This window comes from Myodes glareolus, chromosome 22 (genome assembly GCF_982192425.1).
Source record: "Myodes glareolus chromosome 22, mMyoGla1.1, whole genome shotgun sequence".
NCBI lineage: Eukaryota > Metazoa > Chordata > Mammalia > Rodentia > Cricetidae > Myodes > Myodes glareolus.
The window spans coordinates 55,292,566-55,311,790 of NC_142047.1; the positions used below are offsets into that span (position 1 = coordinate 55,292,566).

Here is a 19,225-nt window from a genome sequence, read left to right on the forward strand (position 1 = left end):
CTTGGAGTGGGGGCTGGGGAAGGGGTGAGCCACATTTGGTATGGGGTGGAGTGGAGGCTGGGAAGGGGTGAGCCACATGGCATGGGGTGGAGTGGGGGCTGGGGAAGGGGTGAGCCACATGACATGGGGTGGAGTGGGGGCTGGGAAGGGGTGATCCACATGGCATGAGGTGGAGTGGGGGCTGGGGAAGGGGTGAGCCACATGGTATGGGGTGGAGTGGGGGCTGGGAAGGGGTGAGCCACATGGTATGGGGTGGAATGGGGGCTGGGAAGGGGTGAGCCACATGGCATGAGGTGGAGTGGGGGCTGGGAAGGGGATAAGTCACATGTTGTCAGTATGGAGTTTGGGGCATGAAGGTGGACCACATCCACATCATCAGTGTTATTCTGGTACAGCCACTCTACCTGCACTTATCCCTGTGTCTGGACCAATTCCTAAACACAGAGCCTTGCTGTCCTCCCGTGGGAGAGTGGCCCATTCTTTGTCACAGCCTGAGATGGGGGAGGGACTGGATACTTTTCCTCTGGGTTGTCACAAGAGGTTGCTGTCTGTGTCCTGATGAGAACGTCTAGTATGGGAGCCGATGGTCGCTTCGTCTTGGCTGGGTGACATTTCCTGGTTTTCTCTCTTTCTTACTACCGTTTTTGTTTTCTGCTGCAGGGTGGTCTTCCTTCATTCAAGGACCTCTGAAGGTAACCAAGCCTGAGATGGCCGCCGCACCTGCCATGTCTTTCTTCGGGCACTCCAACGGCTGGAGCCCAGGAACCTCAGAGTCTGTGTGGGTCCTTAGGTGCCCAGGCCACTTCCTCTGGGGCTCTGCTGTCTCAGGAGTCGGTCCCAGGGCACCTTCACAGTACCTCGGCACCTTCTGCTGCACAGCTCAGAAGACCCCCCACCCCCACCCCAGTCTGCTGCTTCAGGTCTTTCTGAGATTCTGACCAGTGAAGTGGGGAACAGGGACTCTAGAGCCAGTCTTTCTGGTTCCTACTATTAGTCCCTTTGGTTCCAAGGAGTCGCAGCGTGGAGCCTGCAGAACAGTGTGGGTTCACTGAGGCGTGGACTCAAGACAGGCAGCTCACTGCTACACAGGGGCATTCTCAGGTGCCTGTGAATTGCTCCTTGGGCCCAGCTAAGGCTCCTGCTGAGGCAGCTCCAGGATGTTCAAGTGGTCTCAAGAGGCACGCTAAGAAAGTGTGTTAGCTAGCTTTCCATTGCTGTGGAAACTATCTGGCTAAAGCAACTGAAGGGAGGGAGGGGGCAGGGAGGGGACAGGGAGGGGGCGAGAGGGGGCCGGAGGGCTTATTGTGGCCCCTGGTTCGAGGCTACAGTCTATCACAGTAGGGAAGGCATGGCAGCAGGAGCATGAGGCAGCTAGCTGGTCACATGAATCTTCAGCCAGGAGCACAGAGAGATGGATGAGCCGCTTTAATCTCTTCCTCCTTGGGATTCAGTACAAAATCCCAATTCACGGGATGATGCCACCCACATTGGCTGTGGGTTTTCCCTCAGTTGCATCCTTTGGAGATGTCCTTACAGACATATTCAGAGTTTTGCCTTCAGGTGATTCTGAGTCCAGTTAAGTTGATAATGGTGATAAACTTCCACAGGAGGTTACTTCAGACACAAGTCTGTATGATAAGAACCTGGCGTCAGAACTCCTGCTGGAGAGCCACAGAACTCGGGTAGCCACCCTGTGAGAGGGCTCACCAGCCTGCCAGCTTCCATCCAGCCTCAACATCCCCTAACCCAACGGATTTGCATTTCTCTGCAAACTGGTTCATTCCCGAGTCTTGGAGTACATTATGCTGCGGCCTCTGGGATGACCCTAGTGCACCTGTATCTTGGAGGTCAAGCCCAACATTCTCAGCCATTGAGCTTAGGCGAGTCTGGCGTGTCTGCCCAGGAGGGCTCTCTAAGGTGCTGTGCTCACCTTTGTGTGGACTGGGATCGAGGTACTCTTGCCTCCTTCTGGTCCATGGGCCTACAGCTTTTAACTCTTGTTAATCACTCTGCCTTTTCTAGAAGGCACCTGGTGCTTCTCCAAGCCTTCCGTGCTGAGGGCCACTTGGCCCTTAGTTGAAGAGCAGCCTGTTTGAAGACGCGTTTTGCGTATTTGAATAAGAAATAGGCTTAGTTTGTTCCCAGATGTTTTGAAAGTGAACCAGATCCCTGAATCATTTATAACTGTGCCTCTAAAAGTCTGATGAACCAGTCACGTGACTCCCAGAGCCCCCAGATTGACTTAATTCTAGTGAAGCAAAACTTGCAGTCAGGATTACCCTCTGTTGTCAAGAACGTTCTTAAATTGGATACTTTAAAAGTGGCTTCCCAGGCCTGAGGCGCCTGACAGCCACTGCTAGCCTGAGGGTTTTATGTTATTTGGACACTGTGACAGCATTCCTTGAGGTCATAGTGCATTTGAAAGCGTAGGGAACTGAGCACTCACTGGAGTCCTTGGAACATGGGGAGGGACAACGGAGACTCCTGGGCAAACGTTGCGGTCAGTGTCTGGGCAGGTGAGCGACTACTCAAGACTCCTCAGTCACAGGCCCCACACCTCTGGTCATCCTTCAGTCTTGGAGAGCCACCTGGGCTGGGCTTTGAAAGGTTGGTGTTCCCTGTGGCCACAGCATTTCTCATGACATCCTTCCTCTCCTCAGCCACTTGAGCCCCAGGACATCCAGTATCTGTGGATCCCCAAACTATAGGACAGGGCAGGATTTTACAGGGCCACATAAAAATGTGCAAGGGAGATGGGGGCTTGAGTTTAGACTGTTGAGAGATGACCAAGACCTCAGCAAAAGTATGTGTTGAAAGTGACAGCTTTTTCTTTTGGTGACAAATGACACCATCTCATTCTTTATGACAACAGCACACACACATATCTTATAAATATTCTATATTTCCTTATCCATTCATCTGTTTATGGACTGATTCCATAACCCATCCACAAGTAATGTCTGATTTCACTGTGATGTTCACCAAGGAAAGAAGTGGTTCATGGCCACCTTGCTGCAAGTTGGACCTCTGAGGGCGGCCAGCTTGGGCATCTTCATTACCTCATCGTTACCGGGTCTAGCTCTTGAAACTTCACGGTATTGATCATCCTCCCAAATCAAGTTAACATCACAATGAATTTCAGTATTGCTTGCCTTGGTATTGAGGTTGGCTCCCTCCCAAGAATGCATGTGGATGGGCACCATGCTTAGCCCTTCACAGATAGCCCTGCAATTGCACCTCAGCATGAGGAGGGAGACCCTACAGATGGTGCTCATGGGCCTGGGGAAGGCAAAGTCCCCTTCCTAAGGCTCAGAGTTGACTTCGAAGGAAGATCATGAGGAATCCTGACCTATGTCCTTCCTAAAGTGCCTTTGATGTCCTCTCTGCATCCTTTGATGTCCTTTGAGCTCTGAAACTCATTCACCAGCTAAAAACCATGACTGCCCTGTGAATTCTGCCTGAGAGTGAGAGGCACTATACTCCGAGCAACTCAGAATCCTACCCCCCCAGCAAACCCCACTATGTAACCTGGATTCTGATTGCATAAGCAACCCCAACCTCTATCCACTGTCCTGACCCAGCCTTTCCCAGTCACCCCGAAGATCATCCCAGGAGCTGCCACCCACAGCCTCATATTGGGTGGGTTTTCTGGAAGCTTCCTATGTAAGTGGTGCTCCTCAGAACATGTCCATTTGCTATGGACAGCATGAGCAACATGCACATGTCCGTGCGCTGTGGGCAACAGCAACGGCAGCTACACACACGCTGGTCAGCGCCCTCTTGTGTACATAACTGACCTTTATTTTTAATACTACCACTTTATTAGATCTTCGAGTTTTGTCATGTAAGTTATTGCTTTATTAAGTGTCCTGCTTGTTATGTGAAATAAAAACTGATATCTAAGCCATGGCGCTCCTTGGAGATAATTTTATATTCTGGAGTGTAGACCGTAGGAATGGGTCAGATTGGTTCGTCTCACCTATCTGTGACAAGAGAATTAGTTGTGTTGACTTACAGGAAGCCAAGTATTTACAATGAAGCCATGTTGTGAAATCGTGCACGTCATGTGTTTATGTATCCAGATGCCAATGGATCAGAAAACCCTGTCCTAGACTCCTTGACTGAGCTGAAAATAAAAATGGTCTCCACATGTGGGGAACTAGACAAGAGCCCAGTAAATGTCTGTAGGAGAATCAGGCTGGTTCAGGTGAGAATACGTGAGAGTTAGGACTGGGGAGGAAGAAACATGAGCTCAATGACATTGTAAGTGGATAACTCACACATGGGAATGGGAAGACATTACAATTACCTGGACCAGAATTAGCCCTGGAAGGGAGCATCTCATGATAGACCTGGTTCAGTAGGAATGAAAGAGAAAAAATGTGGGGCACGATTGAACATGCCTGTAATTCCAGTGCTTGGGATGTGGAAGCAAGAGTTAAAGGTCAGCCTTGGCTATGAGACAGACAGAGAGAGAGAGAGAGAGAGAGAGAGAGAGAGAGAGAGAGAGAGAGAGAGGGAGAGAGGGAGAGAGAACGAGACAGACAGACAGATAGACAGAGAGCCAAGTCTTGAAAGATGAACATATTAGGATGAAGGACACCAGAGATGGTGGGACGTGGAGCTGCTTGCTGCCTTCCATAGTCCCTTCAGAGCCAGTGTTCAGTGACTCCCTAGGTGTGCTTGAGATGCCCATCCATACACTTTCCTACTGTAGAGAAGGTTACGACCAACACCGACACAAATGACAGCCCGGAAAAGTCCTTGACAATGCCAGTTGGTTTTGTCAACTTGATACAACCTAGACCTTTGTGAAGAAGGAAGCTCAGTTAATGCCTCCAGCAGACTGGCCTGTGGTCAAGCCTATGGTGCATTTTCCTGATTAGTGATGAATGGAAGAAGACCACACTCTTGGGGCCTGTGCTGCCTCTGGTCTTTGTAAGAAAGCAGAACGAGCCAAGAGGAGCCGGTCAGTAAGCAGCAGTAAGAAGCCTCCACGGCTCCTGCTTGTGTCTGCCTCCGGTCCCTGCCCTGTCCCCCGTCTGTGACAGACTGTGACCCGAGAGTTGTAAGCTGATAAAAACCCCTTCCTCCCCCAGTCCCTTTTCATCATGGTCTTTATCATAGCAATAGAAGCCGTAACTAAGACGCTGGCTTCCAGGGCACGATGATTCCGTGAGTCCCCCAGAACTGTCTCAGTGGTAGGGATGAGCCTGTCCCTCACATGAGGATGCTGGAGCTCTTGGTTTTAAATCTACACTATAGACACTAACCCTAACACATGGAGAGACACCTACAGCCATTAGCTCATTCTGAGCAAGTTAGTTATGATTTATTCTTTCTTATGTTATTTTATTCATTCCATAGCACACACACACAGAGTTCTTATCCACACAAGAATGAATTTTCACAGGGCTGTGACAGTATACTTTGTTTTTGTTTTAAGACAAGGTTTCATGTCACTCAGACTGGCCTCGGATTCACTGCGTGCTGGAGGCTGACCTTGAACTTCTGATCCTCTTGCCTCCATCCCTGGAGTACCTGAGATACAGGTGTGCACCACCGCTCTTGGGTTTCACATGGGGCTAGGGATTGGACCCAGAGTCTCGTGCATGCTAGGCAAGCACTTTGTTCCACCCACCGAGCCCTTCGTTCTCTCCCAACAGCAGAGTTTTCATTCTTTGTTTCTGTGTGTGTTTTCTTCAGTTTGCTGTGTGAATGCTGTTATTGTTGTTTTTATTGTACACAGCATTTTATCAAATCGATCTGGTGTAACTTAGATGTTCTCAGGTAACCGGACATTGAATTTCCCCCATAGACTGCTGTTAGAATCAGTGCTGCAATGACAGCCTATGGGATGTCTTCCTTGCCTTGAAACTGTGCCCCCTGCATCAGATGGCATTGCATTTCCCACAATGCATTGCAACACTACACCTCGGCTTGGTGTTTTCCCTTCACCTCCACCTGACCTCAATGACCAGCTTTTCTTAACTTTTGAAATACCTTGCATTTGAAAATTTTACTCCATGCATTCCCTTTTCTTTCCTCACTATTTGCCCATCCTCTGTAGAGGAGGAGGACAAAGTGGCTGGTCCTGCCCACCAAGCTCAGCTTCTGTGGGGAGCTAAAGCCCAGCTGCATTCCCTGCAGTGGGCATGTCAGCTCCTGCAGGACAAGTCCTGGGAGATTCACATAGTCGTGGGGATAGGGGCACAGGCCTGACTCAGCTGTGCCCGGAACCTGCAGTAAATAACACCCGAGGCTCCACCTTTCTCTGCCTTGGTAAGACAGTAGATGCTGCCTGGACCAGCACAGTCTCCTCGGATACGTGACTAGGAAGATCTGAAAGGATGATGTTAGCTAATACATGCACTGGGGAGAAGCTGTTCCTGACATTCGAGATCCTGCTTTGTGAAAACTGATGAAGGCTGGAATGACAGTTCAGTCAGTGACTATGAGGACCAGGTGTGATGACACAGACCCATAATCCCAGAGTGTGGGGGCAGGACAAAGTCGGGTCGCTGGGGCTGACTGGGCAGGTTGACTAGCCTTCCTGATCAGTGTCTCAAACACAAGGAGGAGAGCGTCAGCCGAGGCTGGCCTCTGGTACCCACGTGCACATGCACACATAGCCACATAGCAACCCACACCCCTTCCCCCATCCTAAAGATAACCATAAGCAGGTGCACGCTCTCCAAAAACAAGAGGAGCTGATGAGCAAGTGCAGTGAGGCCAGAGGGATGCCAAGGACATTTGTAACCATGGGAGAAAAGATGGCCATGGCCGTTGTGTGATGGCTGCTGTCAGGCGGGGCCCAGAAAGTCATCTCTGATTTACCGCCGTTCCCAAAGCAAAGGAGTCAGCGTTAAGGGTGTGGCTGCATATCTGTCTTGCCAGGTGAGGTTTTAACTTTTAAGGCTGAGCAGAAGGGTGGTTCTTCCTGGCTCTGGGAGCTGTGGGTCCTCAGGGCAGGGTCAATGGCCACCTTCAAGGACTTTGTCATGAGTGGCAACATCTGGCTATTTTATGCCCAGAAAGATCGGGGTCTCCCAGACCGTAGGCAGACGTGGCACAGCATGCCGGCGTAACTTTGACCTCAGGTCATCCCTGACACTGTGATAAACTTTTCCTTTGAACATTGAGGGGAAGTTTTCAGGTGTCTTTCTCCTTAGCAAGACGCAGGCCTCGTACAGAGAAGGGCAGAGTCAGCAGCCCTGTCCCCAGGGGCAGACTGAGACAGGTGTCGGGGTAGATGGGTCTAGGTGTCGGCCTCTGGAGCAGGGACCTCTGTGTGATTCTGATCAGCCACCTGGAGAAGAGAAGACTGATGGGCTGGGGAAAACTGAAGCCAATTAAACCCTCATCCCAGCCCCACCCCTCTACCCTCTCTCCTCTCGAGCCTCTTTCTTTCAGTACCATCTATTAACTTATGCCAACTGTGGGAACCCTGAGAATCACAGCATTGATTGAGCTCTGTGCTGCTCTCAAGCATCCCCAGCTTGATGCGCTAGCGAGGAGACGTGAGTCTCTCCTCCCTGGGCCATCTCTCCTTAAAGCAGGAAAGATTTTTTTCAAGTTACTCCCCAAAGCAGGAGACACATGGACAGAGAGAGACACACTCCGTAAAAGCTGGCCTTCCCTAGACATGACTGGGAGCTGGTCAAAGTGTGTGGTTGGGTATAATTTGTGGTTTTGCTTTGAACCACAGTTGATGGTTGGGTGGAATTTTAATAATGTATTTATCCCCTAATTTCATAGTAAAATGGCCCCATGGATGGGCATAAGGACTAAGGGACTGACCATCACCGGCAGCGCTCCTGAGGACAGTGGACTTTGGCTGTTTTGCCTCGGGTATTTTGCAAACGTTCTGTACTGTCCAGTATGCCCACACTTAAGGGCTCTCAAATTGCACCTCTCTGCATAGGCTCTGTACATCCCCTGGTAATTTTTGCCTCCACCTCTTTTCTAAAGTAAACTTGTATTGTGGGTTTTTTTCTTATTTAGTGTGGGGCTTGCATGTGCCGCAGCACATGGTGGAAATCAGGAAAGACAACGTGTGGAAGTCAGTCTTGTCCTTCTGTCGTGTAGGTCCCGGGGGTTCAGCTCATCATTCAGCAGGTGCCATTACCCACTGAGCCATCTCACCTGTCCCCACCTAGTCATTAAAACTCTCCTCACACTGGATTGGCCAAATTCATTTTCCTGATCTCACTGTGGGAGCCTCTGGGGAGGACTCTGCACCGTTGGAGCCCACCTATTTCTGGATCGCTTCCTTCCACACGCTATTCTACCTCATTGCTGCTGGGCACTCTCCCGGTGTCCACCGCTTGCTCCATTTCCTGATGCCGTGGTCAGCTTCCCACTTCTGCTCTCAGAATGGCCAGTGTCAGAGCGCTTGTCCCCCTGCCCGAGGCTACTTTGGATTCTTGTCTTCTTGAACAGTCATAATAGGGTCCTCATGGTTTCTCTGCTTTTAATTCCCTGTACTTTGAGTTCACAATCAAAAGTATCTTTCTTGCAACACTCTTCACAATAGTGAAATTACGAAACACAGACTCACAGGCAAACACACGTTCACAAGCACACAGTTTCACCCACAAACATGCACATGGACACGACAGTTGTGTAACTGTGGCTGGCTTTGAGCTTGCAGTGCTCTGCCTCTGTGCTGGTGTGACAGGCATGCACAGCCGCACCCTGCACGCATTATTTTTGTTCTGCTCTAAAGAAGAGCACGGTTCCTCTGTTTGCTGGGAAATGACTGTAATGGAGATCATTGTAAGGGAAATAAGCCAGACTCGGAAAGGCGGCTACCACACATTTTTTTTTCTCATTGATTTTTTTTTCAGAAACATAAAATTCTCTGTGTTTATATAGAGTTAGATACATGTGTCCAAAGTGCATAATGTTCTTGGAAGAAATTTTCTGTGAAACCCCGTACTACTGGTCATTCACAATAGTTAAGTTATGAGGTTAGCCTAAGTGTCCATCAGTGAATATACATATACCAATGATAATTAATTTAAAAGCATCTTTCTAAATCAATGGTTAGATAAGACTCAAAACCCTTTGCTACAGGAAAGAAGTTCTGGTTGCTATTGATTGTTATCGGCATTCACAGCATCCGTGAACTTCCCGCTTGAGCCGTTCAGCAAGATTTGTGGTTTCCCTGTGGTCCATCTGTAACACGGCCTCTGTTCACGGTTGTGTGGTCCACTTTGAATCCTGATGTACGAGTAGCTTTGTCAGGCTCCTTCATCAAGAGTGCTCAGAAGGCAAAACAAGCAAAGAAGTGGATTCTCCATACTTTCCTGCAATAGCTCTGGCTTCTCCTGGAACTGGAATACCCTTAGGAGGCTAAAATGAGGGACAATGAACTTACGCGGAAGAATTCCTCCCCACAGGGGATCCTAGCTCAAGCGTAGTTAGACTCAAAGAAATCTGAACATCTCAGGGAATCACACAGCACCCACAGTAAAGTCCAGGTATAGAGAAGGAGCTGTGGTCAGACCTGTGGTTAAGGCTTTTCAGTTTGACAGCGTTGGTTGGGTTCCTATGGAGTATCAAGGGCTGGAGCTACAGTGATATGAAGGCTCACGGGGTCATAGGGCATCACTGCTGCATGCCATGCCTCTGTGGTCTGTGCTCTGGTTTCAGTGACCGCAGATCAGAGGCTCTGTGCCGTAAGATCCTCTCCTGTACTTTGTTGGTTTACTTTGATCATGAACTGTGATGGCTGGCTTTACGTGTGCTTAGGAGACACACCTCAATTTGTGTGTCTGAGAGTGTTTCCAGGGAGGTTTAACTGAAGGGGAAGAGATGCCTGGGGTCCTGTCTTGAATAGAAAGGCAAAGAAGGAGAAAGTGAGCTGCACATCAGCCCTCATCGCTCTTACTTTCTGACTGTGATTGTGACACCAACAGCCACCCAGGGGCCCGAAAGAGGAGGAGGAGAATCCAAAAGATTCTTCGAGATCTCTCAAAAGCCAGTAGCTTAGCTGTCAAGGGTCGGGAGCGAGAAGCCCCTCTGCATTCCATGACTGATTATTGCTGGGGCCAGTCTTGTGTGGGCCCAGCACAGGAGGCCCCGGTTGGGTTGCTGTGTGTTAGTGATGGCGATGGTGGCCATGTCTAGAGGACACCACGTGACTCGGCTTCCAGCACTGTCTCAGCTGCTGCTGTGGTTCCCAGGGAGGGCTGTTCTCTCTGAGCCCGGCTGTCCCTGCCCAGTTCTCCTGCAGCCTTCTCTTGTGGCTCGCACCTGCCCTGCTCTATTAACTCTCCCTCCTCCGAGCCAGCCAGCTGCCCACACCAGGTGAGGCTTGGGGAATTCATGGGCCCAAGTAGGTTTGCATGTGTAATTGGAGGTGGGCATATTTGGGTGTGTTTGTGTAGGGGGAGAGAAGGGCTAAGGTGACTCCACGTCCCAGATGTCCCAGCCTGCCGTGACCTCTGTCCCTGGACCTTCCAGCAACACATCAGAGGGGGTTGGAGGGCACAGTGCCTCTTTGGGTCAGATGGCCCTTGTCAGGATGGAGCTGGCACTAAACTCCAGTGTCTCAGACACTGCTTTCCCTGTCCACCTCACACAGAACATCGTGTGTGTGAAGACACATGGAAGTTGCTTTGAAAATGCGAAGGTTCCTTTAGATACATAAGGCAGTCTGCGACTGGGGAAGGGTTTCCGTGTCTCTGTATCATTTCATGTATACACACACACACACACACACACACACACACACACACACACCACTCCGGCTCCAAAAGGGTACTTTCAACTAGAAAATACTTGTTAGAGTTTCTGAGTCTTTTTATTCTGAGTTTTTATTTCTGAATGCCAGGCTACCCTCTTCTTCCCACCCATCACCTTTTCCCTCCACTTGAGTTCACTCCTTCACTAGGCGTTGCTTTTTCTAGTCTGGATGATTGGTTTGTCCTTCAGATGCCAGAAACAATGAGCAGAGCTAGGCCTTTGGAATGTCCAGCCTGCGAGAGGCTTTTACTCCAATGCACAGAGAACCAGGGGACGCAATAAAGGAACAATACACCTGACCACGACCCACCGAACTTCATGACAAATGCTTTCTTCTCAGCTCTTCTGGCTTAATCCTCGTAGCCATGAGCTATGGAACCTTCTGAACCCAAGACCTGAAGTAAAGCCTTCCTTTGTGCTGCGTCTCACAGCTGCCTGTTACAGCAATGTAAAGCCCAGTACATCCCAAACAACCAACATGATTCTCAGCTGAGAAAATCACAGCACCACCGCATCCCCAAGAGGGCAAAGGAGCAAGAAACACCAGCATGGAGCATGGAAGGTTGGGCTATCACGTTTAGCACTTCTGCCTAAGCGCACAGCATACCCTTCTTAGCAACCAGCAATCCTGCAGAGGGCAAACGCATGGCCGTATGTCCAGAAAGCGGGCACAGCTGTGTGTGTGTCTTCTTTATTTCGAATGGATCAAAGCTGTAAGTGGGATTGGGAATACAGCTGAGTCCATAGCTCCTGTGTGCATCCGGCCCTGGGTTCAACCTCAAGTCCTATGAAAAGACAAAAGCCATCAAGAGTCGAATGAATGCCGTGTAGTTTGGGGAACTAATCTCTTATTATACACCAAGGAGACTGATTCTGCAAAGCTCCCTGTCCACACCAAGCTTGGAATTAGTCAGATTCAGCATGTGTGGTAGGAGTTGGGAAACAGATCAGTTTTGTGCTCCGGAGGGATTAATGACTGCACACTTAGGATTCATGCACCTTTCTATATGAACATTATACTTCAATTAAAATCTTATTTAAAGGAAGCTTTTCCATAGTGTTTTCATCTCTGAATTGATGAGCAATCAACACTAGGTCATCACCATCAAACAAACCCAGAATTCCCCATCTGCCTCTTCTCCTGGGAGGCTTTTCTTCCTCCCCCAATTGCTTCTCTGCATGAATGATAATATTCAGTATTTCATTTACATTTGATAGCATGGTCCTCACTTTGAATATTTACATCCAAACTTCTGCTAGTGTATGCTGGAGGGAACGTTAACTGAATTTGCTCCCCCAGTGACTAACCTGTTAATCTAATTTATTAACTTGGAGTGTCCTATCCATAAAGAGTCAGCATATAGTGCTAGCCCTGTCTGGGATCTGTGTGGTCCCCACCTCTACCCTACTGTTAGGATTACACTTCATGTATTTGCTGCTGAATGACTTCTGTCACTGAAGAGTCTTCTCCCACAGTTATCTTAATAGTCTTTCCTATTGATTATTCTGGTAATGTTCAATAATACTTGAACTCTGTCAATCTAAAAGAATTCTGTCAATAGCCATTCCGCCATTTGAAACATTTTAGCGCCATTATAGCTCTGAGTCTTCATGTGCTGGGAAGAGTTTCTGTGTTTGCTAATTTTAATCGTTAGTCTCATGATGCTGTTCCACTGGTTGGTGAGCCTGACCTCTCGACTGTCCTGTGTCTGCAGTCTGGCTCCTGTGTGCTGATCGCAAGCATCCCCCGTAAATGCTGCCCTGTGGGGAGCTCACAAGTGATTTTCCAACCAACTTTCCAACATGGCATCCATGTGTGAATGAGAACCAGTTATCCATGCTGCCAGCCTGAGTCTCTGGGACAGGCTGAAGAGGAGAGCAGAGAACCAGAGGAGGCTGCAGGAATCTCCTAGGTCCTATTGGGTGCAGGCAGTGCTGAGAGAGTTTGTCGTATGTTGGAGAATCTAAATTTTGTTTTTATTCTTCATCAGAATGACCATGTGGCTGTGAGGAGTCTCTACTAAGGGAGAGTCCATGTCTTCCTTTATGACTTTGTATTTTTCTAGCTTTTTTCCTTTGAAATGGTTTTTGTATTGATTTGCAACATCTGTTACCATATTAGGGATGCTACTGTTCATAACTATTAAACAAATACAGATTTTTTTGAATGTATAATTAATTTTCATTTTATGTTGAATCTCCCAGAAATTTGCTCTATGGGGTCAGGGTCTTGCACATGCTAAATAAGCCCTCTATCTTTGGCCATTGTCACCACCCTTTAATTTAATAAATCTTTGGCTTGTTATTTTCTTGTTGTGGAGGGAGGAGAAGGCCGAGTGTATTAGTTACATTTCTATTGCCATGGCAAAAACACCATGAGCAATACAACTTATAAAAGAGAATGTTTGATTTGGGGCTAACACCAGCAGGTCATTGCAGGTAGCAGGCAGGCAGCAGGAAGGCAGGCAGCAGGAAGCAGGGAGCAGGCAGGCAGCAGGCAGCAGGCATGCAGCAAGCAGGCAACAGGCAGGTCGCAGGCAGCAGGCGGCAGGCAGGCGGGCAGGCAGCAGGCAGCAGGCAGGCAGCAGGCAGGCAGCAGGCAGGCAGCAGGCAGGCGGCAGGCAGGCAGCAGGCAGCAGGCAGCAGACAGGAAGCAGGCAGCAGGCAGGTAGCAGGCAGGCAGCAGGCAGGCAGCAGGCAGCAGGCAGCAGGCAGGTACCAGGCAGGCAGCAGGCAGCAGGCAGGAAGCAGGGAGCAGGCAGCAGGCAGCAGGCAGCAGGCAGCAGGCAGGAAGTAGGAAGCAGGAAGCAGGAAGCAGGCAGCAGGCAGCAGGCAGCAGGCAGCAGGCAGCAGGCAGGCAGCAGGCAGCAGGCAGGAAGCAGGCAGCAGGCAGGCAGGAAGCAGGAAGCAGGCAGGCAGGCAGCAGGCAGCAGGCAGCAGGCAGGCAGCAGGCAGGCAGCAGGCAGGCAGCAGACAGGAAGCAGGCAGGCAGCAGGCAGCAGGCAGGCACAGCTCTGGAGTTGCAGCTGTGAAGTCACATCTGGAGATACAACCACGGAGCAGAGAGAAAGAGAACTGAGTGAGCTTTTGAAACCTCAAAGCCGCCTCTAGGGACACAAGCCCTCCTCCAGCAAGGTCATGCTTCCTAATCCTTCCCAAATGATTCTACCAGCTGGGCACCAAGCATTCAGATATCTGTGCTCATTCAAGCTACCACACTGAGTTTCCTATTTTCATGATTTTATTGGAATTTAATATATTCCAGATACTGGTTCTATGTCAACTAAATAAATGAACTTAGTCTCTTTATCTGTGGCTTTCTTATCATTTATTTTTATATATGTGGGTGTTCTGTCTGCATGAACACATGTGTACCACACTTGTGCAGTGCCCACAGAGGCCAGAAGAGAACACTGGGTCCTCTGGAAAGTACTTGTCTATGCCCCCCACCCCCACCGGTTGTTCTAGAATGATTTCTAGAAGAATCTTCTCCAGTTAAATACTATGCTCCTTTGACCCCAGTCAATCAGCAGTGTGGCCAGGTGATGTCATCACGTACAAGTTATCACTGCAGCTGCAGTTCAGTGTGTCGTTTGTCCTTCTGTGTCCACATTTCTTTCTTTAAAAATGATGTATTTATTCATTTATTTTAGCATGTGTGTGTATGTATGCATGTGTGTGTGCACCTGAATGTATGTATGTATGTGCACCATCTGTATGAAGGTGGCTTGCTCCACTTCCCTGTAGAACCCCCATCTGGATCAGAAAGTGTCAGAGATGGAGTCCCCCAAGGGCAGGGGCTCAGGCTTTGTCCCCACAGGTCAGCGTCCTTCTTGTCCACCCGCCAGCCTTCCCATTTCTCTATTCACACACACAGTGTGCTCATTATTAGGCCTGGTGCCCTGTCTTCTTTTTTTTTTAAATTTTATTTAGTTGTTTGTCTGTCTTTGAGGTAGAGTCTGACTCTACATCTCAGGCTGGCCTGGAGCGAGCTGTTTCACACAGACTGACCTCAGACTCATGCAATTCTCCCACTCCAGCCTTCCGAGTGCTGGGATGCTAGCCAAGGGAGAGCCACCGCTGGACCTGGCTGATGTCTTATGACTATACTTTCCATTAATCAACAAAGCCAGTTGGGATTTTATATCTCCCCATTGCAGAAGCTCCATACTGGAGACAAAATTTAAAAGATGAGTTTGGAGTCTTGCTCCCTCTGCTACACTTTGAAAAAACTACTCAGAAACATACTAGCTCCCAATGAGTTTCAATGTTGTTCATAGGCCACACGGCATTAAATAGCCAAGCTCAGCAAAAGCCATTTTGTCACATTGTATGGCCTGTATATGCAGAAAAGCTCAAGCTGGGGAGCTGAGCTGGGGGCAGTGCCATGGTTCTGATGCCAGCATGCTTGCACATGGGGTTTCAGCCTCCATCCCGATCCCTGCTCTTCCCCAGAGGATGCTTCCTTACAGCTCCTTCAGCAGGAAGATTTAGTAGTTAAGATCTTGTATTATCTGCTGGATGGTATTACCACCCCGCCCCCCCCAACACTGGAATCTAAAAAGAAATGGCCACATGGTTGCAAGGGCAGAGGCCACGGTGGGGTCATGGGCGTAAGTGCAGTAATTTCTGCTACAAATTGAAAGGCGTGGAGCTTAGGGCTCATGGGTAGGATCAAGTGGCACTCAATCCTGGGAGGCAGTTTGTTACCAGATGCTCGAGATGTGACTGGATTATCCAGATGCTGTGGTTCAATGAGCTCTTGCTCCCAAGGAAATCTCTACTGGGGAGAGAGAATCGCAGTGACAGTCTGTCATATTTTAATTTGAATACAAAGCGGGTTAAGAAATGTGTCTTCTGCCGCTCCGGGACAGGTAGGACCCAAAACTGCAGTTTGACCCCTGATCATCTCGTTGGGCTGCAATTGTCCCTGTACCCCATCTTTTCGCTGCATTCCTGCTCCTTCAGAACGTTTTCCTCCACACTTTGAGTTCATCTCACCTTCCAGTCCCTCGCTCCCCTTCCTCTCACCCCCCTCAGCCACTCTTCTCTGTCTTCTTCCCTCCTCCCTCCCCCTTCTTCCTTCCAACCATCCTTCTTCCTTTCCTTTTCCTCTGCTCCCATCTTCTCCCCCTACCTCTTCCCTTCCCCTTTCTTCCCTTTCTTTCTTGTATGTGCTGTACCAGAGATTGACTCACACTCGGTAGGCAATAGTGTTCCACCGCTAAACCTCCCCCCACCCCCCCCACCCCGCCGTCTCAACTTTATAAAAAGATCTTTTATTCCTTCGTCTATTTTTGAGACAGAGTCTCATTTATCCCAAGGTGGCCTCAAACTCATTTGATAGCTGAGGATGACCTTGAATTTCTGACCTTTCTTCCTCCACCTCCTGAGTGCTGGGGTTATAGCCGTGAGCTATTGTGTGGGGCTTCATTCTGGAAGTTTAGTTAACAATTTACTTGCTTTCTTTAGATAATTACCTGAAATTTCTCCTTCTCACTAGGACGACAGGGGTTTTGTCTTGTTCACCACTTAGTTTCCCGTACGAAGGACACCACTGGCATGGCTGCTGCTCAGTAAATACGAGCGACACAAGCGAATCTGAAAATGAAAAGCCCTGAACTCTCACGGTTGGTCTTGGGGGGACAGAGTCATCAAGGGACCTGCAGCTGCTCTGTGCCGCTCATCCCCAGCCTGACCTCTTGTCTGCTGTATCTGTCCCTAGCCTGGTGACCTCTCGCCTCCTCTGGCATCATTGCCCTGAGGCTGAATGAAGGAAAACGCTGTGGGCTATGGGACTCACACTTCACAGGAAGGTGACAGACTCTAGGTTACCCTCTCCATTCTAGGGACTCTCCCTGTAGACACTTGGTTTAGGAGCCTGGGGCTGGGCTTCTGCAGATCAGTTGCTCTCTGAGGCTCTTTGCAAAGCCTTATGGCCTCATCCCCATATTTCCAGCAGGATGCTCACATGGCCTTTCTTCCCTGGCGTCTCTGACTTGCTAAAGTCCTGCTGTAGCTGGGGTCATCTTCCTGACACTATACTGTGTGTGGGTTGCTTCCTGTGGAGTTTGTTGACTATCTGACCCTATCCAGCCAACACTGGCTCATTCTCATCTCACCACAGGGCTTTGGGGATCTTACATCCATCCTTCTGTCCCAGGAGCTCGCCAGTGATGTTCCTAGGCTCAGTCTTTTTCATCACATGACTGGCATTGGGAGGCTGTGTCTCTTTTGTGCTTAGGGACTTTTCCAGTGCATTTTGTTGACGGAGGAAGCTCTGGCTTTCTTGGCTAAGTCCCTATGGAGTTTTCTTTAGGATAGATTGAGTCATCTTTGCATTCCCAAATCTTTTTTTCTGTTCGCTCTGGATAATTTTGGTCTGTATTCTGGGGCTTCTGTTGACAACTTCTGCAGCCCTGTACTGCACTTTTCTTTTTCGGCTGTCATTTTCAACTAAACTGTGAAGTTTTCCCATTTTCTGATCATATTTTCCCCCTCTCTTTTCCAAACACAGTGACTCATGAGATCCCTGGCAATGACGTATATTTTTGTTCTTTTCTTGTTTTCCTTTTGACAGGACTCATGTATCCCAGGCTGGCTTTGTAAATGAAGAAGCCTGTGTACTCCTCGGTTTGTCTCTGTCTCACCACCTGAGTTCTGGGACTTGAGCTATGTACCGCCACACCTGGTTCATTTATTTTTTTTGTTCTTTTTATTGACCCACTTTCTCCACAGTCTCTCAGTTTCTCTGGGTGTTGCAATCTTCTTTCGTTCTTGGCTTTTTGGACTGTCTTGTGACCCTTAGTCATCTGGCTTCTGGTCCAGAAGTGTGACATAGAGAAGTGGGCCTGTCCTTGGTGCCATGACTTCAGGGTGGGTACTCGGAAGTTAAGGAGGTGTCTGTGGATGCCAGAGCATCCAGGGAACTCCTCTGCACACAGATTCTTCACCCTTTCCTCTTCCTCCAAGCTGATTTTCCCAGAATCCACCCAAAGGGAGGTCACAGTCAGTGCTGAGCCAACTGTTTTCCCTGTGAGGTATCCTCAAGGGGTCTGTCTGCTGGGGGAGGATGGGCGGGATGACAAACAGGTCATAAACAGGCAGGGTTCCTGGGGAGGCATTGGCTTGGAGAATTACCCAAGATACACACATAGACAGGTGATGACTTCAAGGTTTGCCCTTCATCCGAGAACAAAGAGGTTGAGTTTCTGAGCCACTGCGTGACTGGTCCTCCTGATGCATAGCTGTAAGGCCGAGTGTCTGGGATGTCAGATAGGCGCATGCAGCCACCAGCTTCTAATTTTTCCCTTTGGACAGATGCCTTCACTTTTTCCCCTTCAAGTCATCCCAAATAAGAACTGTAACTACAGTCAGACTAAGAGGGTAGGGTAGGTCGGGAGCGGTGATAGCCATCAAACACAAAGCTATAGTACCAGCACTGACTATTGGTGGCTTCTTGTCTGTGTGTGACCCCAGAGGCCAACTGTGCTAGTTCCAACGGTGCGTCTGTAAATGCCCAAGATGTAAGGAGAGCACGCATGTGCCATGACTGCCTGCTGGGACATGAAGCTTTATTCTTATGTATTTCGTATGTTTCATGGGTTTGTTAGGTAAATCTAGTCAGTAAGATGAACCTGGAATCATGCAAAGAAGTACATCCCATTCAAGTCATAGAGTGTTGTGGTCCACACCTATAATCCCAGCATTTAGGGAGCTGCCGCAGGAAGCTTGGGCCTCATCGTGAATATCAGGCCGGCCAGAACTACATAGCAAGACCCTGTCTCAAAAGCTCCCCAAACAAACAAGCAAACAAACAAACAAAAAAGAACTTGTAGAATCCCAAGAAGGTAATGCTTGAAGCAACCACGGGGTCGTGTGTGACAGGGCTGGAGAGGTGACTCATGGTAGGAATGCTTGCTGCTCTCGCAAGGGAGCCAAGACCCTGGAACTCACACCAGGAAGTGATGGCCTCCTGAAACTCCAGCTCCAGGCGACCCAATACCTTCTGTCTTTTGCGGGCACCTGTACCCATGTGGCATGCACACACACGCGTGTACACACACAAACACAATAAACTAAGAAACTCAAGTCAGGCTTACTCTTCAGGATCAGGCGGCCTGGCAGAGAAGGTTTGAACAACTGTATGACTTTTTTCATTGCTATGGGAAAATACCTGCAAGAAAGAACTTAGTGGAAGAAGGGTTGATTTTGGCTGCTAGTTCATGATGCAGTCCATCATGGGGGAAGGCATGCGGCGGGGGCACACGGCAGCTCATGGCATTCTTAGTCAGGAAGCAGAGAGGTGAACACTGGTCCTCAGCCCACTTTCTCTTTCTTATTTGGTTTGGACTCCAGCCCATGGCATGGTGACACCTGCATTTAGGGCGGGTCCTCCCATCTCGGCTAACCTAATCCAGAAAATGTAGAGGTGTGTTTCTATGACCATTCTAAGCCCTGTTGGATTGAGAAC

General features: G+C 49.2%; 1 protein-coding gene and 1 long non-coding RNA gene across 3 annotated transcripts in view; both read left to right on the plus strand.

Moving 5' to 3' along the window:
• The window catches only part of Disc1 (DISC1 scaffold protein), a 199,491-nt gene extending 198,240 nt beyond the window's left edge, over nucleotides 1-1,251 (plus strand). For both annotated transcript variants that reach the window (XM_087900602.1, XM_087900603.1), the window contains one exon: nucleotides 661-1,251. The gene's annotated coding sequence lies outside the window, so the exon portion shown is untranslated. The remainder of the gene's footprint in view (nucleotides 1-660) is intronic.
• A 25-nt stretch (nucleotides 1,252-1,276) lies between these two features.
• LOC146890223 (uncharacterized) overlaps nucleotides 1,277-19,225 on the plus strand; it is a 28,870-nt gene continuing 10,921 nt past the window's right edge. The window contains exon 1 of the long non-coding RNA XR_014999102.2: nucleotides 1,277-2,607. This is a non-coding gene — a long non-coding RNA (uncharacterized LOC146890223). The remainder of the gene's footprint in view (nucleotides 2,608-19,225) is intronic.